The sequence below is a fragment of the Lutra lutra genome, chromosome 13 (assembly GCF_902655055.1).
Source record: "Lutra lutra chromosome 13, mLutLut1.2, whole genome shotgun sequence".
In the NCBI taxonomy this organism is placed as follows: Eukaryota; Metazoa; Chordata; class Mammalia; order Carnivora; family Mustelidae; genus Lutra; species Lutra lutra.
Window position 1 is genome coordinate 79,371,051 of NC_062290.1, and position 27,042 is coordinate 79,398,092.

The window sequence follows — 27,042 nt, forward strand, 5'->3', positions numbered from 1 at the left end:
GTTTTCTTTATAATTTTTAGTATTTTTATATCTCTAACCAATCATGTCGACAAAAGGAACTTTTAATTGAAAGTCAGGGATCTAGCTCTCTGCATTACCTTGGCCACTAGCTGTCTTTTTTTGTTTGTTTGTTTTTTGTTTTTTAAAGTTAGGACACACACTTTTAGGATACAAGATAATGGAGCAGATAAGAACACAGATTTTTAGAATCAGAACAATAAAAACTAATTTTAATTCTAATTCAGTCCCTCATTATTCCCATAACCCTTGGTAAGTATTTCTCTTAAGCCTCAATTTCCTCATCTGTAAACTAGCTATGAAACACTTACACTGGTTTATAAAAGGTGAACAAGTTTTACTCATTATTGAACTTGCAATTTTTAAGAAAGATTGTATTAAATTCCACTTAGTTAACATACAGCATATTAGTTCCAGGTGTATAATATAGTGATCTGTCCATACAACCCCAGTGCTCATCACAAGTGCAGTCCTTAATCCCCCATCACCTATTTAACCCATCCCCCCACCCATCTCCCTTCTGGTAAACATCCATTTGTTCTCCAAACTTAAAGAGTTCTTTTCTTGGTTTGCCTCTCTTTTTTTTTCTTCCCCTTTGCTTGCTTGTTTTGTTTCTTAAAGTCCATATATGGGTAAAACCATATGGTATTTGTCTTTCTCTGACTTATGTCTCTTAGCATAATATTCTCTAGCTCCATCCACGTTGTTGCAAAACAAGACTCCATTCCTTTTTATAGTTAAGTAACATTCACACACAAACACACACACACAGACATAGACACAGACACAGACACACACACACACACACACACACCTTCTTCTTCTTCTTTTGAAACTGTCATTCACTTTCCAGTTAGTAATCAAAACTACAATGAGCTATCACCTCATACCTGTCAGAATAGCTAAAATCAACAACCTAAGAAACAACAGGTGTTGGCAAGGATGTGGAGAAAGAAGAAAACTTTTGCACTGTTGGTGGGAATTCAAACTGGTGCAGACACTCTGGAAAACAGTATGAAGGATCCTCAAAAAGTTAAAAATAGAACTACCCTCAATTGAGCAACTACAATACTGGGTATCTACCCAAAGAATACAAAAATACTAATTCAAAAGATACATGCATCCCAATGTTTATAGCAACATTATGAACAATAACCAAATTATGGAAACAGCCCAAGTGTCCATCAAAGGACGAACTGATAAGGAAGATGTGGTGTATATATACAATAGAATATCACTTTTTTTTTCATTTAAAGAATGAAATCTTACAATGATGTGGATGAAGGTAGGGAATATAATGCTAAGTGAAATGGGTTAGAGAAAGACAAATACCATATGATTTCACTCATATGTTCAATTGAAGAAACAAACTGAACTTGTACTTTTGTTATGTTTCCATATTAGGATTTTTCATCATTATTTTCCAACAGGTGTCACAATGCCTGGCACATTGTAGGTCTTCAGTATTTGTCGGTTGAACCATTGGAAATACGCTTAGATTTTAGATTCTATTTCACTTCTTAAAACCTTCCAATTTTCTATTTAATAGTAATTCTAGCTAATGTGTATAACTCTTACACCATGAAAGATACAGTTCCACATCCTTTGTGTACTTATTCTCCTCACAATTTTCTGGCATAGGTCACAAAAATAACCCCATCTTGCAGATGAGTAAACTCAGGCAAAAAAATGATATAACTTGCTGGGGCTTCATAGCTAGTAAATGATAAAGCCCATGTTGAACCCAGACACTTTGGTTTCCAAGGTTTATGTTCAAGCCATGACATGTGGCTGCTTTTCTCTAAAGTCTGAATGCATGATTGTTGAGGGCCTGTAAGTTGAGCTTAAATATGAGCTCTGCCTCCCACTAACAGTGTGATCATACACGTGTCTTAACCTTACTACACTTTAATTTTATTTTCTGAGAAATTGCAAAACAAAGCACCCAGACTTACAGAGTTCTTGTGAGGGCTAAATGAGAGAATCTGCATGAGTCACTTATTATAATAAGTACCCAACACACATTTTTTAATACTAGCATTATTACAACTATGTGTTTTGTTTTGCCTATAATTGAAATAGCTAAGCAAAACATTTTACCTTTTTTTAGCATTTAAAAAACACAAAGTACATTCAAAATATAGATTGATAAATTACTCTGTAGAAATTTCAGATCTGCTAAATAATCTATTGCAAGAAATAACTCCACACTACCATCTCCAGTCTGATTGTCAGATTGTTATCTAACATATTATGTCTAAGGAAAGACCACTTACCCTGCCTAGACCGTTAGAAAGGAGAGGGGAAAACTAGGTTCTATTTTTGTTTTATTCTGACTATGACCATCTGAGTCTGTACTGAAAATCAGGTGATCTGGGTGAGAGTTTTTAGGGTTAAGTGCAAATGATCTTAGACTATTTTAATTCTATTTTTACCATTATAAGAGTAGATCTCAGTATCTCTCTGTGCTCCTCCTTTTTCCTCTTCCCCACCAACCCTGACCAAGGTCATCCTGCTCTCTTTGGAGGCTCAAGCCTCCTGCCACTGCTTTAATGGCTGTGGCAAGCAGAGAGTGAGTTACGAATGCGTAATGTATGTCAGCCACTAAAAGCCTGTGAATTAGTGTTTCCTGCCCTTGTCTGTTAGGCAGCATACTTTTACAAAGAAAGAGCTTATCCTTGTGAAAGGGCTGACCTGCCACTAATCTGCTTTGCTAGCCAGGCCCAGCACCCATCCTTCATGCCCCCCATGGAGAAGATGCTCTCTCTGATCCAGACAGGGCTCTCTCCAGCTCCTGGGTCATATTCAGTCTTTTCCCAAGTCAGAGGAGGTTTTGAAAAGGAAGGTTATTCTCAATTTCAAAACTTCCATGGATTTTGTACCAAAGAATATCCCTAATGTGCTTGCATCCAGATATCTTGACTCTTCCCACTTTGCTTGCCCTCCTTCTTCTTGCTTTCTTTATCAACTTTACTTTGGGGCCCATGAGTCTGTATACTCTCCCTGGAACTGCTGGGGAATATGCGCTCTGCTCTTAGTGCTTTATACTACTATGCCCCCTTGATAGCAGATGCTCTACAAGGCATTTGTGCTCCAAAATACAACTTCAATTTATGGCCAGATGGGCATTTGTCTCTTCTAAAGAAGTTTCAGGAAGCACTGAGCACTTGCAAAGGGTACTATTTGGGGAGGAGAGAATTGATTGAGGGACAATTAACTGTCACATCATTGTCTACCGTCAGGTTAAATCCTACAGAACTTTGTACAACATTTAGCGGTGTACCAAGTGTTATCCTATCAGTTATTCAATGTAATCTCACACAGTCTTTTGTTTCTGAAGAAATCCTTGAAAAGTTTTGCTTTCCCTACTTTACAGATTTATAAATCGGGGCTCAGGTCAGCTCATAAGTGATAAGGACAAGGACATGATCCCAAGTCTTTAGCTACCATGTCCGGTGCTCTTTATTTCCACAGCATGGTATAATTGACAGGGTTACCTTGTGTCCTTTGAGCTATTTCCTAGGCAATTGTTCTAAGTACTATAAAAATAAAAATCGGGGGCGCCTGGGTGGCTCAGTGGGTTAAGCCGCTGCCTTCGGCTCAGGTCATGATCCCAGGTCCTGGGTTCGAGCCCCACATCGGGCTTTCTGCTCAGCAGGGAGCCTGCTTCCTCCTCTCTCTCTGCCTGCCTCTCTGCTTACTTGTGATTTCTCTCTGTCAGGTAGATAAATAAAATCTTAAAAAAAAAAATAAAAAAAAATCGATCATGCTATAATCAAGTATCCTAAGCTCTTCTTCTGTCTAGGGGGTCTGTTTGTGGTGCTGGAGGCAGGATATAACATTTCAGAATTTAATATTTCCTAAACAAGATCTCAGAGCATTTTCAACCCAAGTGTAGACATTTCTCTATACCACAAGAGGTAATGAGACCATATATGAGGAAAGCATCATGTTGGACAAGGTGCTGAATCAGTCCTTGGACTTAGAAACCTCTAAAGGTCAACTACTCACAAGAGCTGGTAGGGTGTACTTTTAGTGTAATGGTGGAATGCTGTAACAGCAACCAAGACCATGCATTTAACTCATGAGGTTTCACTAATGGTAAGCTACTCTTGTCTGAGGTCAAACAGGAATGAGATAAGCCCTTTTTGCAAAACACAGTACAGAAAGTCAGGAGAATACTAGGGAAATCCATGACATGGTCAAGGCTGAGAGTCAATTTCTATCTTCTGATCTGCTTTTGTTGTTAATTTTAAATAAATGCTGGTAGGGCTGCTACTTTGTTTTCGTTTTTTTAAAATGTAAATTCAATTAACCAACATACAGTAGTACATCATTAGTTTCAGACAGTGTGTTCAAAAATTCATCAATTCCATAAAACACCTCGTGCTCATCACATCACCTGCCCTCCTTAATGCCCATCACCCAGTTGCCTCATCTTCCCAGCCACCTCCCCTTCTGCAACCTTCAGTTTGTTTCCCAGAGTCAAGAATCTCTCGTGGTTGGTCTCCTGATTTCTTCCCATTCAGTTTTCCCTCCCTTCCCTCACAATCCTCTGCATTATTTCTTATATTCCACATATGAGTGAAACATATAATTGTCTTTCTCTGCCTGACTTACTTCACTTAGCATAATACCCTCCAGTTCCATCCATGTCAATGTAAATTGTAGGTAGCCATCCTTTCTGATGGCTGAGTGATATATAAACCACATCTTCTTTATCCATTCACCTATTGAAACACATCTTGGCTCCTTCCACAGTCTGGCTATTGTGGACACTGCTGCTATGAACACTGGGGTACGGATGCCCCTTCATTTCACTACATCTGTATTTTTGTGTAAATACCTAGTAGTGCAATTGCTGGGTCTATTCTTAACTTCTTGAGGAGCCTCCATGCTGTTTTCCAGAGTGGATGTACCAGCTTGCGTTCCCACCAACAGTGTAGGAGGGTTCCCCTTTCTCCAAATCCTTGCCAACATTTATTATTTCCTACCTTGTTAATTGTAGCTGTTCCAACTGGTGTAAGATAGTATCTCATTGTGGTTTGGATTTGTATTTCCCTGATGCCGAGTGATACTGAGCATTTATTCTTGTGTCTGTTGGTCATTTGTGTGTCTTCTTCAGAGAAGTGTCTGTTCATGTCTTCTGCCCAATTTCTTGACTGGATTATTTGTTTTGGGGGTGTTGAGTTTGATAAGTTTATTATAGATCTTGGATACCAGCCTTTTACCTGATATGTCATTTGTAAATATCTTCTCCCATTCCATAGTTTGCCTTTTAGTTTTGCTGTTTTTTGTTTTATTTTGCTGTGCAGAAACTTTTTATCTTGATGAAGTCCCAACAATTCATTTTTGATATATTTTCCCTTGCCTTTAGAGACTTGTCTTGCAAGAAGTTGCTGTGGCCAAGGTTGAAGAGTTGCTGCCTGTGTTCTCCTCTAGGATTTTGATGATTCCTGTCTCACATTAGGTCTTTCATCAACTTTGAGTTTATCTTTATGTATGGTGTAAAAGAACAGTCCAGTTTCATTCATTCCTACTTTTGAACTGCTGCCCATCTGTGCCCTGTTACTGAGAGTTACCACAGTCTGCTACAACTCTTGCAAAAATTTAACACTGGTTCTCAATCTTATTTCACAGAGGCAAATTGGGTTGCCCATGTAAAATGCAGATATTGGACCCCATTTCCAGACATTTAAAAATTTTTACTTTATATTTCTAACAAACAGCTCAGGTGATTTTGCTGTAGATAATTCACATTCTGCATATTGAGAAACAATGCACTGTTTACCGACCCTGAATTATGTTACATATTTGGACAGGGGGGAGAAAGCTTGCTAAACTTATGAAGTATTATTTACTTGGCACTTTACAAAGTACCTTTTTAAAAAGATTTTATTTGAGAGAGAATCAGACTCCCCGTTGGGTGGGGAGCCTGATACAGGGCTTGATCCCAGGACCCTGAGAACATGACCTGAGCTTAAACCACTGAGCCATCCAGGTGCCCCACAAAGTACTTTAGTATACATTCTCTCACATAATTCATCAACCACAAGTTTCATAAAATGAATATTTGTATCTTCATTTCATTTTTCAAATGACAACTCAGATGAAATACTATGCTCAAGGACATACAACCAGTAAGTATTGGAGATAAGAAAGCAAGAAAAGTTCTTTCTCTAAGGCCAGTTGTCAATGTTGGCAGGATGTTGAGGATTCCCTAATGAGCTTTTGAAATATAATCATGCCTATGCTCAAAACAGACGACTGAATCACAGACATGTTTTACTCATGCTTTGGTGTTTTCTAAAAGTCTTCCTCCAAATGATTTTAAGACCAGAAGTGAGAATTACCAGAATTTAGATGATGTACATGTACATATACACCCATGTACATATATGCCTAATATTCAAGAGCAGGGATTTTCTTCATGAACCCAAACACATGGTCTCTGGCAGAGGCCAGATGAACAGATCTCAGCTCTGGCTAAGGTCCAGCATAATGAAGTGACTTTGAGTTCTAGGGACAGTTGTGGACACAGCCCTCCTCTGGCCTCCTTTTGCAAACTTCATTAGCTAAAATTAATGCAACTGCTTTCTAACTCGGAGAACTTCAGAGCTGCACTGCCTCACCAGTGAGTACAATCTTTCCTAGATTCCTTCTTTATACCTAAAAGATGACCCCTCCACAGAGTAGAACTGGGAGGGGGTTTTATTTATCTCTTCAATTCCTGGAAGAATAGAGCGTCACTGGCATTTTTATCCCTTGCCTTCTCCTCTGGGCTTGTTAAAGCAGAAATCCCATGTGCCAATGGACAGGCATTTCACCTTTTCTCTAAGTGAATGTGACTTGTCTAATTAAAAAAACAATACATGCTAACTATTTTTGAAATGCAAAGAATTCTGACAAGAAAATGGAATAAAAGCAAAACCTGTCCACCCGAATCCCATGCCATTATCATTATATGAACAACCCTTGAGATATTTATCCTACTGTATGTGTATGAAACAGAAGGGCACACAAAACACCCATGATACAAATGTGATCACACCAGAGTAATGCTTGGAATTTAATCATTGCTCAATAAACATTTGTTGCATTCATAAATACATAGGCATACTTACCCATACCTAGTTTTTCACTTATCAAAAATTCTTAAATCTCTTCTTGCATATATATAGGTTACATATAGGTTTACATATATGTTTACATATAGGTTTACACCATTATTTTTTAAAAACCATAAAAATCCACTGAATTGATATGTCACAGTGTATTCAACTAGTTTCCTGAGTACTATTTAGCTTGCTTCCAGTTTGTCAATATTTCAATCTCCTTCCACCCCTCCTTTTTCCCTCTCCCTCCCTCCTACTCTTATGCAAACTGTTCCTTATAATTTATCTCTAGAGTAGAATCACTGGGTTAAAGGATATGCACATCTTCAGTTTGATCTATGTTTCCAAACTGCCCTCCAGAAACGGGGCTCTCATTTATCCTCCCACCAACACCCACTGCCATTTTAAACACTTTCTGCTTTATCATGTATCACAGCAAAAAGACCCAATGGGTTAGAGGATAAGTGGATGTTAAAAGCAATGTCTTTCCTTTCAGTTTGTCCCTTTAAAACAACAACCTAGAGAGGTCCCACAGGAAGTTATTATATATTTCAGGTTCAGCTAGTGGCCTCTTAGAATCTAGAGAGCAAGAAAATAAAGCTCTAGGCATTTGGGACACCATGCTTTTTAAAACGTTATTTCCACTGCCCTGAACCATCTTTAATTGAGGGTAGAGATGAAGAAAAGGATGTAGGGACAGAGAGAAGGAACATTGCATTATTTCATGAAAGTTAAACCCAATTATTATGCACATTAGGTGATGGCTTGACTCTAAATAGAAAAGAGATAGAATCTACCAAATAGCTCTTTGACCTTGAACAACATACTCAAGCTGGAAAACCATACATGAAAGCAACAATGGTTTTCAGTGGGGACTTAGGAAAATCTTCGATGGTAAAGCTTTCTGGTCTTAGTGTTCAGGCATTGTGGTAGAGGGGCAAAGAATTAACTTCCACAATACAATAACCTGAATTTATGTGTCTATTTTTAAACTTTTCTGCCAGATCTTGAGTAATTTACTTAATTTTCCAGGCTTTTTTTTTTTTTTTTCTTTACCAAGACACACACACACACATACACAAACACCTTAAGTGTGTTTCAAAGCTTCAGTTAGCTGTGGCACATAACAACACTGTAGAGGAGTGTTGAACAAATACTGAAATTGTCAGTAAATGAGAGGTATTGTAATTCATTTGTTAAGTAATGTGAACACTGCACTTGAAGTTTGAAGGGCGCAAGTCCAAATTTTACCACTTACCAAATGTGTGGCCTTGAAGAAGTCACTCTGTTGAGAATGAAGCAAAGTCAAAGAAAATGCTAAATCCTTATTTTTTCTTCTTTTGTAAACTGGCATTCATTGAGTATGCACTGTCCAGCTCCAGATACATTGGTGAGCTCCAGAACTGAAATACATAAAATATGCAAAAATCTGTTAGACCTATAAATTTCAATGGGAGTATTAAGGATTTAGAATTACAGTTCCAATATTATCAGTGATGGTTTCTTACATCTCTGTAATTCTAGGATTCCTCAGTTCTAAAACATCACAAGAAGATGAGGGTCTAAGCTCATTTGTCCTTGTGTGTTTATGAGTGCAAAACATGTATACCAGGGAGAGGAAGGGAGTCAGCAGAATGTCAGCGCTAGAGGTGGGACTGAGTCCTGTCACTTACTAGCTGCATATACATAGATACCATCTAAATTTTCTCAGTCTAAGTTTATTCATATGGGAAAAAAAGATGATGACAAATGAACTCATGTAACTGTATAAGATTATCGTGATCACAAGCACCAAAAAGCTTCTATTGCTTGCACATCAATTATGTGCCAGATACTACTAGCATTTGTGTATCCTCTCATTTAATAACTCGTAACACTCAGTGAGGGAGGTTGTTATATTTCCCCCTTTTCAGATGAGAATAGTGAGGCTGACAGAAAATAAATGACTTGTGTAAATTCAGAAAGTAGACACAGGTTAAGACTCATCTTAAGTCAGTCTGACTTAAAAGGCAGGGAACTTGCCACTGTCCTTCTAAATAATATGGTAAAAGGAAGCTCTCCTTCATCCACCCACTTGTAAAGTAAAGCTTATTTCAGACCGCCCATACTTTGTTCCTTCGCAGGCTATAGATAGTACAATCCATATGTGTGAATGCATATGTATATGCATGTGTATGTATATAAACATATATATATATATAGACATACATATCTGAAAAATCTACACGTTGGTGATTTAAGGTAATGGGTAGCAATGTTCTGTGAATACAGGTCTGGAGCATGATATGGAGAACCTAGAAATGGGTTCCTTACAGTAAGTTGTCAGACCATGAAAGGAATGTGACAAAGTCTGTAGAATTTCTTTAGATGATGATGGTGATAATTTCAATTAGAAAGGTTGGCTACTGAGTCCCTAGTTCAAGACATTGCTCAAAATAGATTTTCCCAAAATACTTACTTATTCAATAACTAAATCCTTTTTATGGGGGTCCATTAAGACCACCAAACTGGGAGGAAGGAGTCAAGATGGCGGAGAAGTAGCAGGCTGAGACTACTTCGGGTAGCAGGAGATCAGCTAAATAGCTTATCTAAAGATTGCAAACATCTACAAATCCAACGGGAGATTGAAGAGAAGAAGAACAGCAATTCCAGAAACAGAAAATCAACCACTTTCTGCAAGGTAGGACTGGCGGAGAAGTGAATCCAAAGCGACGGGAAGATAGACCGCAGGGGGAGGGGCCGGCTCCCGGCGAGCGGCGGAGCAACGGAGCAAAATCAGGACTTTTAAAAGTCTGTTCCACTGAGGGACATCGCTCCAGAGGCTTAACTGGAAGCCCAGGCGGGGTCAGCGCGGCCTCAGGTCCCGCAGGGTCGCAGAAGGATCGGGGGTGTCTGAGTGTCACAGAGCTTACCGGTATTAGAACGGGGAAGCCGGCTACAGAGACAGAGCCGAGGAGTGACTCTCAGCTCGGGGTTGCCTTGAGCCGGTCGTAGGCTCGGTCAGCTCGGAGCGTGGCCGGAGGCCAGGGTGGCGGGAGTCATTGGGCGCTGTTCTCTGAGGGCGCACTGAGGAGTGGGGCCCCGGGCTCTCGGCTCCTCCGGGCCCGGAGACCGGGAGGCCGCCATCTTCATTCCCGTCCTCCGGAACTCTACTTGGAAAGCGCTCAGGGAACAGAAGCTCCCGAAAGCAAACCCGAGCGGATGACTCAGCGCGGCCCCGGGTAAAGGCGGTGCAACTTCGCCTGGGGCAAAGACGCTTGAGAATCACTACAACAGGCCCCTCCCCCAGAAGATCAACGGGAAACCCAGCCAGGACCAAGTTCACCTACCAAGGAGAGCGGCGGAATTCCAGAGGAGAAGAAAGCAAAGCACGGAACTCATGGCTTTCTCCCCATGATTTTTTAGCCTTGCAGTTAATTTCATTTTTTTTTCTTTTTCAATTTTTTTTTTCTTTTTCTCTTCTTCTGCTGAATTTTTTTTACTTTTACCGTTTTCTTTTTTTAACGTTTTTTAAATAGTTTATCTAATATATATATATTTTTCCTCTTTTTATATTTTTTCTTTATCGGCTTCCTTTTTTTTAATAGTTTCTTTTTTTTTTTCTTTCTTTCTGAACCCCTTTTTATCCCCTTTCTCCCCCCTCACAATTCGGGATCTCTTCTGATTTGGCTAAAGCATATTTTCCTGGGGTTGTTGCCACCCTTTTAGTATTTTACTTGCTCCTTCATAAACTCTTATCTGGACAAAATGACAAGGCAGAAAAATTCACAACAAAAAAAAGAACAAGAGGCAATACCAAAGGCTAGGGACCTAATCAATACAGACATTGGTAATATGTCAGATATAGAGTTCAGAATGACGATTCTCAAGGTTCTAGCCGGGCTTGAAAAAGGCATGGAAGATATTAAAGCAACCCTCTCAGGAGATATAAAAGCCCTTTCTGGAGAAATAAAAGAACTAAAATCTAACCAAGTTGAAATCAAAAAAGCTATTAATGAGGTGCAATCAAAAATGGAGGCTCTCACTGCTAGGATAAATGAGGCAGAAGAAAGAATTAGCGATATAGAAGACCAAATGACAGAGAATAAAGAAGCTGAGCAAAAGACGGACAAACAGCTACTGGACCACGAGGGGAGAATTCGAGAGATAAGTGACACCATAAGACGAAACAACATTAGAATAATTGGGATTCCAGAAGAAGAGGAAACAGAGAGGGGAGCAGAAGGTATATTGGAGAGAATTATTGGAGAGAATTTCCCCAATATGGCAAAGGGAACAAGCATCAAAATGCAGGAGGTTCAGAGAACCCCCCTCAAAATAAATAAGAATAGGTCCACACCCCGTCACCTCATAGTAAAATTGACAAGTCTTAGTGACAAAGAAAAGATTCTGAAAGCAGCCCGGGAAAAGAAGTCTGTAACGTACAATGGTAAAAATATTAGATTGGCAGCAGACTTATCTACAGAGAACTGGCAGGCCAGAAAGAGCTGGCATGATATATTCAGAGTACTAAATGAGAAAAACATGCAGCCAAGAATACTATATCCAGCTAGGCTATCATTGAAAATAGAAGGAGAGATTAAAAGCTTCCAGGACAAACAAAAACTGAAAGAATTTGCAAATACCAAACCAGCTCTACAGGAAATATTGAAAGGGGTCCTCTAAGCAAAGAGAGACCCTGAAAGAAGTAGATCAGAAAGAAACAGAGACAATATACAATAACAGTCACCTTACAGGCAATACAATGGCACTAAATTCATATCTCTCAATACTTACCCTGAATGTTAATGGGCTAAATGCCCCAACCAAAAGACACAGGGTATCAGAATGGATCAAAAAACAAAACCCATCTATATGTTGCCTACAAGAAACTCATCTTAAACCCGAAGACACATCCAGGTTTAAAGTGAGGGGGTGGAAAAGAATTTACCATGCTAATGGACATCAGAAGAAAGCAGGAGTGGCAATCCTTATAGCAGATCAATTAGATTTTAAGCCAAAGACTATAATAAGAGATGAGGAAGGACACTATATCATACTCAAAGGAACTGTCAAACAAGAAGATCTAACAATTTTAAATATCTATGCCCCTAATGTGGGAGCAGCCAACTATATAAACCAATTAATAACAAAATCAAAGAAACACATCGACAAGAATACAATAATAGTAGGGGATTTTAACACTCCCCTCACTGAAATGGACAGATCATCCAAGCAAAAGATCAACAAGGAAATCAAGGCCTTAAATGACACACTGGACCAGATGGACATCACAGATATATTCAGAACATTTCATCCCAAAGCAACAGAATACACATTCTTCTCTAGTGCACATGGAACATTCTCCAGAATAGATCACATTCTTGGTCCTAAATCAAGTCTCAACCGGTATCAAAAGATTGGGATCATTCCCTGCATATTTTCAGAGCACAATGCTCTAAAGCTAGAACTCCATAACACGAGGAAATTTGGAAAGAACCCAAATACATGGAGACTAAACAGCATCCTTCTAAAGAATGAATGGGTCAACCAGGAAATTAAAGAAGAATTGAAAAAATTTATGGAAACAAATGATAATGAAAACACAACGGTTCAGAATCTGTGGGACACAACAAAGGCAGTCCTGAGAGGAAAATATAGAGCGGTACAAGCCTTTCTCAAGAAACAAGAAAGGTCTCAGGTACACAACCTAACCCTACACCTAAAGGAGCTGGAGAAAGAACAAGAAAGAAACCCTAAACCCAGCAGGAGAAGAGAAATCATAAAGATTAGAGCAGAAATCAATGAAATAGAAACAAAAAAAAAAACAATAGAACAAATCAACGAAACTAGGAGCTGGTTCTTTGAAAGAATTAATAAGATTGATAAACCCCTGGCCAGACTTATCAAAAAGAAAAGAGAAAGGACCCAAATAAATAAAATCATGAATGAAAGAGGAGAGATCACAACGAACCCCAAAGAAATACAGACAATTATAAGAACATACTATGAGCAACTCTACACCAACAAATTTGACAATCTGGAAGAAATGGATGCATTCCTAGAGACATATAAACTACCACAACTGAACCAGGAAGAAATAGAAAGCCTGAACAGACCCATAACCAGTAAGGAGATTGAAACAGTCATCAAAAATCTCCAAACAAACAAAAGCCCAGGGCCAGACGGGCTTCCCGGGGGAATTCTACCAAACATTTAAAGAAGAACTAATTCCTATTCTCCTGAAACTGTTCCAAAAAAATAGAAATAGAAGGAAAACTTCCAAACTCATTTTATGAGGCCAGCATCACCTTGATCCCAAAACCAGACAAGGATCCCAACAAAAAAGAGAACTACAGACCAATATCCTTGATGAACACAGATGCAAAAATTCTCGCCAAAATACTAGCCAATAGGATTCAACAGTACATTAAAAGGATTATTCACCACGACCAAGTGGGATTTATTCCAGGGCTGCAAGGTTGGTTCAACATCCGCAAATCAATCAATGTGATACAACACATTAATAAAAGAAAGAACAAGAACCATATGATAGTCTCCATAGATGCTGAAAAAGCATTTGACAAAGTACAGCATCCCTTCCTGATCAAAACTCTTCAAAGTGTAGGGATAGACGGCATATACCTCAATATTATCAAAGCCATCTATGAAAAACCCACCGCAAATATCATTCTCAATGGAGAAAAACTGAAAGCTTTTCCGCTAAGGTCAGGAACACGGCAGGGATGTCCGTTATCACCACTGCTATTCAACATAGTACTAGAAGTCCTAGCCTCAGCAATCAGACAACAAAAGGAAATTAAAGGCATCCAAATCGGCAAAGAAGAAGTGAAACTATCACTCTTTGCAGATGATATGATACTATATGTGGAAAACCCAAAAGCCTACCTCCAAAACTGCTAGAACTTGTACAGGAATTCAGTAAAGTGTCAGGATATAAAATCAATGCACAGAAATCAGTTGCATTTCTCTACACCAACAACAAGACAGAAGAAAGAGAAATTAAGGAGTCCATCCCATTTACAATTGCACCCAAAACTATAAGATACCTAGGAATAAACCTAACCAAAGAGACTAAGAATCTATACTCAGAAAACTATAAAGTACTCATGAAAGAAATTGAGGAAGACACAAAGAAATGGAAAAATGTTCCATGCTCCTGGATTGGAAGAATAAATATTGCGAAAATGTCTATGCTACCTAAAGCAATCTACACATTTAATGCAATTCCTATCAAAGTACCATCCATTTTTTTCAAAGAAATGGAACAAATAATCCTAAAATTTATATGGAACCAGAAAAGACCTCGAATAGCCAAAGGAATATTGAAAAAGAAAGCCAAAGTTGGTGGCATCCCAATTCCGGACTTCAAGCTCTATTACAAAGCTGTCATCATCAAGACAGCATGGTACTGGCACAAAAACAGACACATAGATCAATGGAACAGAATAGAGAGCCCAGAAATGGACCTTCAACTCTATGGTCAACTCACCTTCGACAAAGCAGGAAAGAATGTCCAATGGAAAAAAGACAGCCTCTTCAATAAATGGTGTTGGGAAAATTGGACAGCCACATGCAGAAAAATGAAATTGGATCATTTCCTTACCCCACACACGAAAATAGACTCAAAATGGATGAAGGATCTCAATGTGAGAAAGGAATCCATCCAAATCCTCGAGGAGAACACAGGCAGCAACCTCTTCGACGTCAGCCGCAGCAACATCTTCCTAGGAACATCACCAAAGGCAAGGGAAGCAAGGGCAAAAATGAACTATTGGGATTTTATCAAGATCAAAAGCTTTTGCACAGCAAAGGAAACAGTGAACAAAACCAAAAGACAACTGACAGAATGGGAGAAGATATTTGCAAATGACATATCAGATAAAGGGCTAGTGTCCAAAATCTATAAAGAACTTAGCAAACTCAACACTCAAAGAACAAATAATCCAATCAAGAAATGGGCAGAGGACATGAACAGACATTTCTGCAAAGAAGACATCCAGATGGCCAACAGACACATGAAAAAGTGCTCCATATCACTCGGCATCAGGGAAATACAAATCAAAGCCACCATGAGATATCACCTCACACCAGTCAGAATGGCTAAAATTAACAAGTCAGGAAATGACAGATGCTGGCGAGGATGCGGAGAAAGGGGAACCCTCCTACATTGTTGGTGGGAATGCAAGCTGGTGCAACCACTCTGGAAAACAGCATGGAGGTTCCTCAAAATGTTGAAAATAGAACTACCCTAGGACCCTGCAATTGCACTGCTGGCTATTTACCCTAAAGATACAAACGTAGTGATCCGAAGGGGCACGTGCACCCGAATGTTTATAGCAGCAATGTCTACAATAGCCAAACTATGGAAAGAACCTAGATGTCCATCTACAGACGAATGGATAAAGAAGATGTGGTATATATACACAATGGAATACTATGCAGCCATCAAAAGAAATGAAATCTTGCCATTTGCGACGACGTGGATGGAACTAGAGGGTATCATGCTTAGCGAAATAAGTCAATCGGAGAAAGACAATTATCATATGATCTCCCTGATATGAGGGAGAGGAGATGCAACATGGGGGGTTGAGGGGGTAGGAGAAGAGTAAATGAAACAAGATGGGATTGGGAGGGAGACAAACCATAAATGACTCTTAATCTCACTAAACAAACTGAGGGTTGATGGGGGGAGGGGGTTGGGAGAGGGGGTGGGGTTATTGATATTGGGGAGGGTATGTGCTATGGTGAGTGTTGTGAAGTGTGTAAACCTGGCGATTCGCAGACCTGTACCCCTGGGGATAAAAATATATGTTTATAAAGCTGTAAAAAAAAAAAAAAAAAAAAGAAAGAAAGGATGAATACCCAAGTTTTGTAGCAACATGGACGGGACTGGAAGAGATTATGCTGAGTGAAATAAGTCAAGCAGAGAGAGTCAATTATCATATGGTTTCACTTATTTGTGGAGCATAACAAATAGCATTGAGGACAAGGGGAGATGGAGAGGAGAAGGGAGTTGAGGGAAATTGGAAGGGGAGGTGAACCATGAGAGACTATGGACTCTGAAAAACGATCTGAGAATTTTGAAGGGGTGGGGGGTGGGAGGTTGGGGGCACCAGGTGGTGGGTATTGTAGAGGGCACAGATTGCATGGAGCACTGGGTGTGGTGCAAAAATAATGAATACTGTTATGCTGAAAAAATAAAAAAATTAAAAAAAAAAAAAAAAAAGACCACCAAACTGAAAGGTAATGGAACTACTAAAACAATCCCTCCAGAGGATTAATGGTTTCTTGTGACTTTTAGAATCTTTAACCCATTTACTCTTCCTAATAATAATCATTGTATTTCCATGGAACAAAAGATAACTGGGTGGGTGCCTGGGTAGTTCAGTAAGTTAGGCATTTGACTCTTGGTTTTGACTCAGGTAAAGATCTCAGGTTTATGAGATGGAGCTCCATGTCAGACTCCACTCTCAGTGCAGAATCTTCTTGGGATTCCTTCCATCCACCTCTCCCGCTACCTCTCTCCCTGCTCAGGCTCTCTCTCTCTCTCAAGTTGATAAATAAAATCTTAAAAAAAATAACCAGCTGGGTGACTGGGTAGGCAGGTATGAGGGGCAGTGCACTCATGGAATGGCCTGGGCTATTAGAAAGAAAGTAAATTTGAATAAGAAAAAAAATCAATCTCAGAAACTTTAAAAGTGTTTAAGTGTTTTTCAGATAAGGGGGAAAATAAGTTTACTAAAATATCCTAAGGTGGATGTACACATAATCAGCTCTCAAAGTTCTAGAAACATCATCTTACTCAAACTCCCTCCTTTAGGATTTCTAAAGACTGTTCAAAAAACAGCTTTCAGGACTACAGAATGTCACAGCTGGATACTAGATTTAGAGTTAAGGTAACCTGCCCACCCATGTGTCAGATGAAAAACAAGAAAGAATAAATAAGCTTCTAAGGGCTTTTTCTACCAGATGATAAAAAAAAAATTTATAAAAAGGAGCCATTTTGGCAGGAGCTGACCCAGAAAATAAACAGAAAACAGCTTTATTTTTCCTCCACAGACCATCCAAACACAATCCATGGACATAACCCCACCCCCACTTCTTGTATGCAATTTGGGGAAGGTACCAGATTTTTCATCCATTTTTTTTTTTTTTAAAGAAAATAGAGTAGTCCTTTGGTAACTTTCAGTTGCAAAATTAATCTACTTTCAGTAAAATCTACAGCTCAACGCAATAATCCCAAAGCTGCCAAATCTTAATTAATTTAGAAATTTTCCCTATGAAATTTTATTATTTTATTTATACACACACACACACACACACACAGGTTTTCAGCTTATACATCTATAGTAGGCAACAGCATTGTGGTCAACTGATTCTCCTCTTTGCTGCTTCTCATCTTTCTTTTTAAAGCCTTGGTTTTTGATCCCTCTGTAGTAAACCTCAGGAAAACAATGAAAGCATGGTTTTTTGGTGGCCAGGTCCATTGTAATCTGTTCTTGGCTGATACTGAGAGCTGTCTTTTTCGTTCATGGGGAGTTTTAGGACCTCTAGTTGGAAACTTCTTCTACAACTGGCCCATAGTTGAGAGTTGCAGGGATTGGGAGGGACAGGTAAATACATATAACAATAGTTCTCAATAAATTCATCCTTTGGGGTCTCTTTGGTCTAAGTACTTGTAGAAGCCAGAGTTGGTAACACTACCATGAAAAAAACTCATAATCTTTTAGCATTCCCCCCAGTTGGTCTACTATTTCTCTTTGAAATGTGAGGAATCTGGGCACCTGTAGGCAAGTTCTCTGATCCTTAGCAAGTCAGATGAAACTGAGATAAGGAACAAGAACTCCTAAGAAGTCCTAATAAGAGTGGACATGCTGTGAGTATTTTGAAGATCTATTATGGTCTATTATAAGGTTTGTAAATGGATTTTAAGGAGGACATTTAGGTCATCACTCTCCTTTTTGAATAAATACTTATGAAATCCATGCTTTTTTACTTATTTAGAGTTCAGGCATCTCTTTTGAGAAAGTGATAAAAACCATGGGTCTATACCCTGGGTCAGCAAACATAAGTGCTAGTTTTTCAGAAAATTCCAGAGGTAGAGTATATAATACAACTCCTCAAGGTCTATCCATAGACACTGGGAAAAAAAAAAAAAATCTATGACTTGGCTGCTATTCTTTCCCTTCATCTCCCCCCCTCCTTCCCTCCTTCCCTCCCCGCTCCTTCCCTCCCTTCCCTTCCTTCCTTCCAAAATAACTTGTTAAATGTCATTAGCAGTGGTAGCTAAGCAGAGGAGTAGAGTCCCAGTGAATACCACACAGGGCAGTGGCCCAGTGGATTTAGGATTAATCAAATAAATAAATATATTGAACATAATGGGGGTCATGTTTCTAAATGCTGGAAAGGGAGTTACAAATATGGAAAGGGGGAATTATAATAACCCCTGTGATATTGGATTAGAAATGAGTAGAATCAGTATAAGCTATTATATTATTTGTCTATTATTGCTGTAACAAATTATACAACCTCACTAGCTTAAAACAATGCAAATTTATTATCTTATACTTCTATAAATAGGAAGTCCATCATGAGTTCTCATTGGGCAAAAATTAAGGTGTCTGTAGAACTAGGTTTCTTCTGGAGCTTCGAGGGGGAATTACTTCCCCTACCTTTTCCAACTACTAGAGAACACCAACATTCTTTGAATTATGGCCTCTGTTCTTCACCTTCTAAGCCAGCATCTGTGGGTCAAGTCTTTACTCTGCTTCAATTCCACCTTCTGTTGTTACATCTCCTTCTAACTTCCACCTTCTGCCTCCAACTTCCATTTTTAAGAATCCTTGTTACTGAAGGAGAGGCTGGGAATATGGCAGAGTAGAAGGACCCTAAGCTCACCTCCTCTGAAGGATAAAACTAAGTAACACTCACATTAGTTTAAATAACCTAGAAAATGATCCAAAGACTGGCAAAACAAACTCCACAACTAGAGGTAGAGAAGAGGCCGCATTAAAGAAGGTAGGAATGGTGGAGACAAAGTTGGGAGTGAAGGGGAGCAGGCTGTAGGCTATCAGGAGTGAGCAGGGGTGGGGAGCATGGTGAAGGGCAAATACAGACTATCAGACTGTAGAGCCTACAAGGGAAAGACAAATCTCCATAATACATGGCTTAAGATAGAATCTTGTGAGTTATTACAACTAGTGGAACTTAAAACCTAGAATTCAAAGATCAGTAGGTTCAGCTCTAGGAGAGCCTCAAGGGCTTTAGGAAGTTGAGTCTTCATTCTTAAGGAGCTAACATGACAAGCAGGTAGCAGAAATACAGCCTAGAGGTAGCTGTTTCGAAAATGCCTGGGGCACATAGGAGGGAGAGTTATTTACTCATCTTAGACCATGTCCCAGAAAGGCATGTATTGCATGAAGACCTCTTCAGGAACAAAGCAGCTAGCAGGCATCACTTCCATCCCCTGCCCCCAAGTATGAACACAAATACATGTGCAGGAATGAGTAAAGGGTCAACACTCCCTACCTAATTTACTTACACAAAGCCCTGTCCTTCCCTCCCACACAGAAAAAAAGGGGGGCAGAAAATTGATTTGGAGAATTAATAGCTGAAACCTCCCTTAATCTGGGGAAAGAAACAGACATCCGGATCCAGAAAATAGAGAGATCCACCACCAAAATCAGCCCAAGGAGGGGAACACTAAGACACATACTAATTAAAATGGTAGATAGTACTAATAAAGAAAAAAAATTAAAAGCAGCAAGATAAAAGAAGACAGTTATATGCAAGGGAAACCCCATAAGCTATCAGCAGATTTTTCAGAAGAAACTTCAAAGCCCATTATATATTCAACACGGTGAAGGGGAAAAAATCTGCAGTCGAGAATACTCTATTCTTCAAGGCTAACATTCAGAATAAAAGGAGAGATAAAAAGTTTCTCAGACAAACAAAACTAGGGGAGATGAAGACCACTAAGCCAGCTCCAAAAGAAATATTAAAGGGTAATCTTTGAGAGGAAAGGAAAGATTGTGAGAGTATGAAAACTAGGAAATAGAAAAGCAATACAAATAAGTATATCTGCAAATATCAGTCAACAGATTCACAAAATAAAAAGATGTAAAATATGACTCCATATACCTAAAACATATGGGAAGAGAAGTAAAGCATGGGTTCAAGCTTAAGTGACCATTGACTTAATATAGATTACTATATACAGAGGATGTTATATATGAACCTAATTGTTACCTAATGGTAACAAATCAAAAACCCAGTAATAGATATGCACAGAGTAAAGAGAAGGGAATCCAAACATGACCAAAGAAAGCAAGCAAACCATGAAAGAGAGCAAGAAAGGATCAGAGAAAAACTACAAATACAACCACAAAACAAGTAACAAAATGGCAATAAATATATATCTAACAATAATTACTTTGTTGTTTTTAAAAATAATTTATTATTTATTTACTTATTTATTTTGGGAGAGAGAGCATTGAGTAGGGAGGGGCATAGGGAGAGGTAGAGAGAGAAACTTAAGCAGGCTCCATACTCAGCAGTGAGCCTCATGTAGGGCTTAATCTCATAACCTTGAGATCATGACTTGAGTCAAAATCAAGAGCTGGATAGCTTAACTGACTGAGCCACCCAGGCACCCCTAGCAATAATTATTCTAAATGTAAATGGATTGAACACTTTAATCAAAAGACATAGGGTGACAGAATAGATAAAAAACAAGACCGATCTAGATCTATAGGCTGGCCTACAAGAGACCAATTTCAGACCTAGAGACACCTGCAGATTCAAAGTGAGGAGATGGAGAAATATTTATCTTTCAAATTTATGTCAAAAGAAAGCCAGAGTAATAATACTTATCAGAAAAAACAGACTTTAAAACAAAGACTGTAACAACAGATAAAGAAGGGCACTATATAATAATAAAAGGGACAATCCAAAAGGAAGATATGAAAATTATAAATATTTATGCACCCAATATGGGAACACCAAAATACATAACATACTTAATAACAAACATAAAGTAACTAATTGATAGTAATACAATAATATTAGGAGACTTTAATACCCTACTTAAATCAATAGACAGATCATCCAAACAGAAAATCAACAAGGAAACAATGGGTTTGAATGACACACTGGATCAGATAAATCTAATAGATTTATTCAGAACATTCTACCCCAGATTACACATTCTTTCAAGTGTACATAGAACATTCTCCGAATAGATGACATATTAGGCCATAAAACAAGTCTCAAAAATTAAAAAAAATATTGTCATACCATGCATCTTTTCTGATCACAATGCTATGAAACTAGAAATCAGCCACAAGGGGGAAAAAAAAATCTAGAAAGAGCAAAAATACATGAAGGTTAAATAACATGCTACTAAACAACGAATAAGTCAACCAAGAAATCAAAGAAGAAACTTTAAAAAATTACATGGAAACAAATGAAAATGAAAATGCAATGATCGAAAACCTTTGGGAGGCAGCAAAAGGGGTTCTTTTTTTTTTTTAACATTTTATTTATTTATTTGAGAGAGAGACAGTGAGAGAGAGCATGAGCAAGGAGAAGGTCAGAGGGAGAAGCAGACTCCCCATGGAGCTGGGAGCCTGATGCGGGACTCGATCCCGGGACTCCAGGATCATGACCTGAGCCGAAGGCAGTCGCTTAACCAACTGAGCCACCCAGGCGCCCAGCAAAAGGGGTTCTAAGAGGGAATTTTTTAACAGTACAGCAAGAAGAAAGAAACACCACAAACAGCCTAACCTTAAACCTAAAGGAACTAGAAAAAGAACAACAGCAGCAGCAACAAACCCTAAACCAGCAGAAGGAAGGAAATAATAAAAATTACAATAGAAATTGATAAACCTCTAGCTGAGGGAGGGGTAGAAGAAGGGGGAGGAGGAGAAGGAGATAAAGTAGTAGTAGCAGTAGTAGTAATAATAGTAGTCATAACAGCAGATAAATTCCTAGAAACATATACCTACTGAACGGAATCAGGAAGAAACAGAAAATTTGAACAGACTGATTATAAGCAATAAGATTGAATCAATAATCAAAAAAACAAAAAAACAACGAACAAAAGTCCAGGGCCAGACGGTTTCACATTTACTTTATTTATTTATTTTTAAAGATTTTATTTATTTATTTATTTATTTGAGAGAAGGAAGTGGGGCACAAGCTAGGGGTAGGGGCCGAGGGAGAGTGAGAAGCAGACTCCCCACTGAGCTTTGACCCAAAGTTGGGATTGATCCCGGGGCCTCGAGAGCATGACCTGAGCTGAAGATAGAAACTTAAATGAGTGAGTCACCCAAGAACCTCTCTACCAAACATTTAAAGAGGAGTTAATACCCATTTTTCTCAAGCTACTTTAAAAAGTAAAACAGGGGGCACCTGGGTGGCTCAGTGGGTTAAGCCGCTGCCTTCAGCTCAGGTCATGATCCCAGGTCCTGGGTTCGAGCCCCACATCGGGCTTTCTGCTCAGCAGGGAGCCTGCTTCCTCCTCTCTCTCTGCCTGCCTCTCTGCCTACTTGTGATTTCTCTCTGTCAAATAAATAAATAAAAATCTTTAAAAAAAAAAGTATTAAAAAGTAAAACAGGAAGGAAAACCAATTTTATCAACATAGTGCTAGAAGTCCCAGCCGTGGCAACTGGACAACAAAAAGACATAAAATGCATCCAAACTAGTAAAGAAGGAGTAAAAATTTCACTATTTGCAGATGACATGATACTATATATAGAAAACCCTAAAGAATCCACCGAAAAACTACTATAAATGATAAATGAATTCAGTAAATCAAGTAGAGAAATACATTGCATTTCTATACATTAATAATGAAGCAACAGAAAGAGAAATTAAGAAACCAATCCCATGGGGCGCCTGGGTGGCTCAGTGGTTAAAGCCTCTGCCTTCGGCTCAGGTCATGATCCCAGGGTCCTGGGATCGAGTCCCGCATTCGGGCTCTCTGCTCAGCAGGGAGCCTGCCTCCTCCTCCTCTCTCTCTGCCTGCCTCTCTGCCTACTTGTGATCTGTCTGTCAAATAAAAAAAAAAAAAAAAAAAAAAGAAACCAATCCCATTTACAATTGACCCTGAAAAAAATTTTTTTTACCTAGGAATAAACTTAACTGAAGAGGTGAAAGACTTGTATCTGAAAACTAAAACATTAATGAAAGAAATTGAAGATGACACAAAGAAACGGAAAGACATTCTAAGACATTCTATGCTCATGTCTGAAAGAACAAATATTGTTAAAATGTCTGTACTACACAAAGCTATCTACAGATTTAATGCAATCCCTATCAAAATAACAACAACATTTTTCACAGAATTAGAATGAGCAATCCTAAAATTTGTGTAGAATCACAAAAGACCCTGAATAGCCAAAGCTATCTTGAAAAAAGAAAAAAAAAAAATTGGAGGTATCACTATTCTGGACTGCGAGTTATATTGTGAAGTGGTAGTAATTAAAACAATAATGGCACGGGAATGCAACCAGACACAATAGATACATAGATCAATGAAACAGAATAAAAATCCCAGAAATAAATCCACAGTTATATGGTTAATCTTCAACAAAGATTAGAAAAATGAACATGCTAAAGAATGAACCTGGACCACTTCTTTCACCATACAAAAAAATTTAAACTCAAAATGGATTAAAGACCTAAATTGGGACCTGAAACCATAAAATCCTAGAAGAGAACACAAGCAGTAATTTCTTTAACATCGACTGTAGTAACATTTTTCTAGATATATCTCCTAAGGCAAAGGAAACAAAAGCAAAAAGAAACTATTGAGACTACATTAAAATAAAAAGCTCTGCACAACAAAGGAAACAACTGTCAAAACTAAAAAGGCAACACACTGAATGAGAGAATGTATTTGCAAATGACATATCCGATAAAGGGTTAGTATCCAAAACATAAAGAACTGATACAACTCAATATCCTCAAAACAAAACCCAACTAAAAATACCGAAAGAACACAAAACAGACACTTCTCCAAAGAAGACATCCAGATAGCCAAGGAACACATGAAAAGATACTCAACATCACTCATCATCAGGTAAACGTTAAATCAAGACTTCAATGAGTTACTACCTCACACCTGTCAGAATGGCTAACGTCAGCAACACAAGAGACAGTGTTGGTGAAGATGTGGAGAAAAAGGAACCCTCGTGCGCTATTAGTGGAATATGAGCTGGTACAGACATGGTGGAAAACAGTAGGGAGTTTCCTCAAAAGGCAAAAATAGAACTACCATACAATACAGTAATAGCACTATTGGCTACTTACCCCCCAAATACAAAAAATACTAAGGGATACATAATCCTTAGGTTTGTCACAGCATTATTTACAGCCCAAGCGTCCATTACAGATGAATGGATAAAGAAGATGTGGTATACATACACAGTGGCATATTATTTAGTGATTAAAAAAAATTAAATCTTGCCATTTGCAACGCATAAGTCAGTCAGAGGAAGAGAAATACCACATGATTTCTCTCATATGTGGAATATAAGAAACAAAACAAATGAACAAAGGAAAAAGAGAGACAAATCAAACAGATTCTTAACTGTAGAGAACAGATGGTTACCAGAGGGTAGGTGGGTGGGAGAATGTGTGAAATAGGTGATGGTGATTAAAGAGTACACTTATCAAGTTGAACCCTGAGTTATGTGTAAAATTGCTGGACCACTATATTGTACACCTGAAACTAATTTAACCCGGTATGTTAAATATACGGGAATTAGAATAAAAAACTTAAAAAAAAAAAAAAAAAACACCTGAATTGTTACTACATTGGGTCTACCCAGATTCTCCAGGTTAACATCCCCATTTTAAGATCAGCCAAATAGCAATTTTAACCTTTCTACAATCTTAATTCCCCTTTGCCATATAACCTAACATATTTATAGTTTCCAGAAATATGGATTTCTTTGGAGGGCCATTTTCTCCTTACCACATTTGTGATGTTCAATATAGAGATAATATAAAGAGAGAGAGCTAAGCATATACACAGAGGAAATGCATACACATATTTCCGAGTTCTGTCCAGTAAGAGGGCATGAGCATGGTGACATCCCACACCTTCTAGGGTTGTATTCCCTAGAAAGCAGACTTTGAAATAGGACATTTAGAAGGGAGTGCTTTGAGAAATCACACTTGTGAAAGGAAGGGAAAAGCAAAACTGGACAAAGAAAGAAGTTAACCTAGTATGCAGACTCAACGAAGGCTTTAGCTAGCCTCACAGAAGCTCTGGAACTGAGATCATAATTCAGAATATTCCTGACTTGAAGCATACTGTGGGGGTATCTCTAATAGTTAAATGACTTTGGGCAAGATAGCTTTCTTCAGGTGGTCTCCGAAGGGGATTGAGAGTCAAGGGTTATTTGAGTGCAGCATTTCTACAGCAGCTGTATCACATCACCCAGCACAATAAGTGCATCTTGTATCCAGATCTTGGTTTCAAACTACTATCGCCAACTAAAAAGGAGGAGGAATCTTTGGAAAATTGGCTGACTCCAAAGCCGGGGTCCAAGAAGTACAAGAAGTGCCTAGAATGTCTTACTGTGCCAACAGTAAAGTAGGCCCAGAAAACCTTGGAAACATATTAAAAACAAAATCAAAAACAAAAACAGAGGAGAATCCATCTCAAGGAGGTCTTACTAGCCAAATCCAATATAAGTCAAATAAAATAACTGATTATTACACTTTGAATACAATAGGGATCAATAAGTTCATACTGATAGAACTTAAATAAACAAACTAGAAGACAAGAAAGCTTTTCTTTACAGTAAAATGCCAAGTAATAAACTTCAAATAAATGATGGAATTTCAAAAAACACTACTTAAAGCATCTGAGTAATAATGAAGTCAGGCAAATAAAAATAAATGAATGCTAAAACTGGATAAAATTCTGAAAATAAATGGGATATTTACACATCTTAAATATCTCTGCACAAATATTTATTTTAAAGAGGAAACGAATAATTCTGCAGAAGAGAAACTTGGCAAAAATCACATTAATCAATGGTTCAAATTGAAACTGTGTACCACCCAATAGAAAGCAATAAGAGCACATTAATTCTGTCATATCTGTCTCTTTCCCCCCAAACTAAAAGGGCTTAATTTAAATCTAAGTATTTGAAAAGATCAGACAAATCCAAATTGAGGGATGTTCCATGAAACAACTGACTTTGTTCTTCAAAACTACCAAGATTATAAAAGTCAAAGGAAGACTGAATGGTTCCACATTGAAGGAACACGTGGGTTGAATGGAACATGTGATCCTACACTGAATTCTTCTGCTACAAAACATGTCACTGGGGCAAGTGACACACATCTAATGTGTTTTGTATATTCAACAGTAGGAAGCAGACCGTATCGGTATTAACTTCTTAATGTTGATAGCCATACCTTGACCATATTTGAAGGAAGACATCTTGAAGTATTGGGCAGTAATTGGACACCACGTCTCGAACTTGCTTTCACTTGATTCAGGGTGGGGGTGGGAGGGATAGTTGGGAGAAAAGCTCTTTGTTGTGCAAGTTTCAAAAATACTTCAAAATAAAAAGTAAAAAAAGAAAAAAATGGACTTAAGTATTTCTAAGTAAATAAAAAATGGTCATTTCTGATGATTTTGAAGAGGTCGTTATGAATGTTAACATCTCTGTATAAATAATGGGGACACCAAGTTGCAAAGATTGGTAACTAGTTCTTGGAAGACATGGAATTGTCTAATACTTTAAGACTTCTCTGTCAGGCATTAGCAAGTCAAAAATAAGAAGAAAAAAAAAGGTAAAGGAATAAGAATAAACTAATATCTAATATTCTAACATCTTTAGTCTAATATTAAAAATGACATGTTTATTTTGTGATAGCTTT

General features: G+C 38.3%; 1 protein-coding gene across 3 annotated transcripts in view; it reads right to left on the bottom strand.

The window, feature by feature from the left end:
• The window catches only part of ASTN2 (astrotactin 2), a 1,447,326-nt gene that overhangs the window by 1,324,695 nt on the left and 95,589 nt on the right, over window positions 1-27,042 (bottom strand). For all 3 annotated transcript variants that reach the window (XM_047699298.1, XM_047699297.1, XM_047699295.1), the window contains exon 2: window positions 8,392-8,536. The gene's annotated coding sequence lies outside the window, so the exon portion shown is untranslated. The remainder of the gene's footprint in view (window positions 1-8,391; window positions 8,537-27,042) is intronic.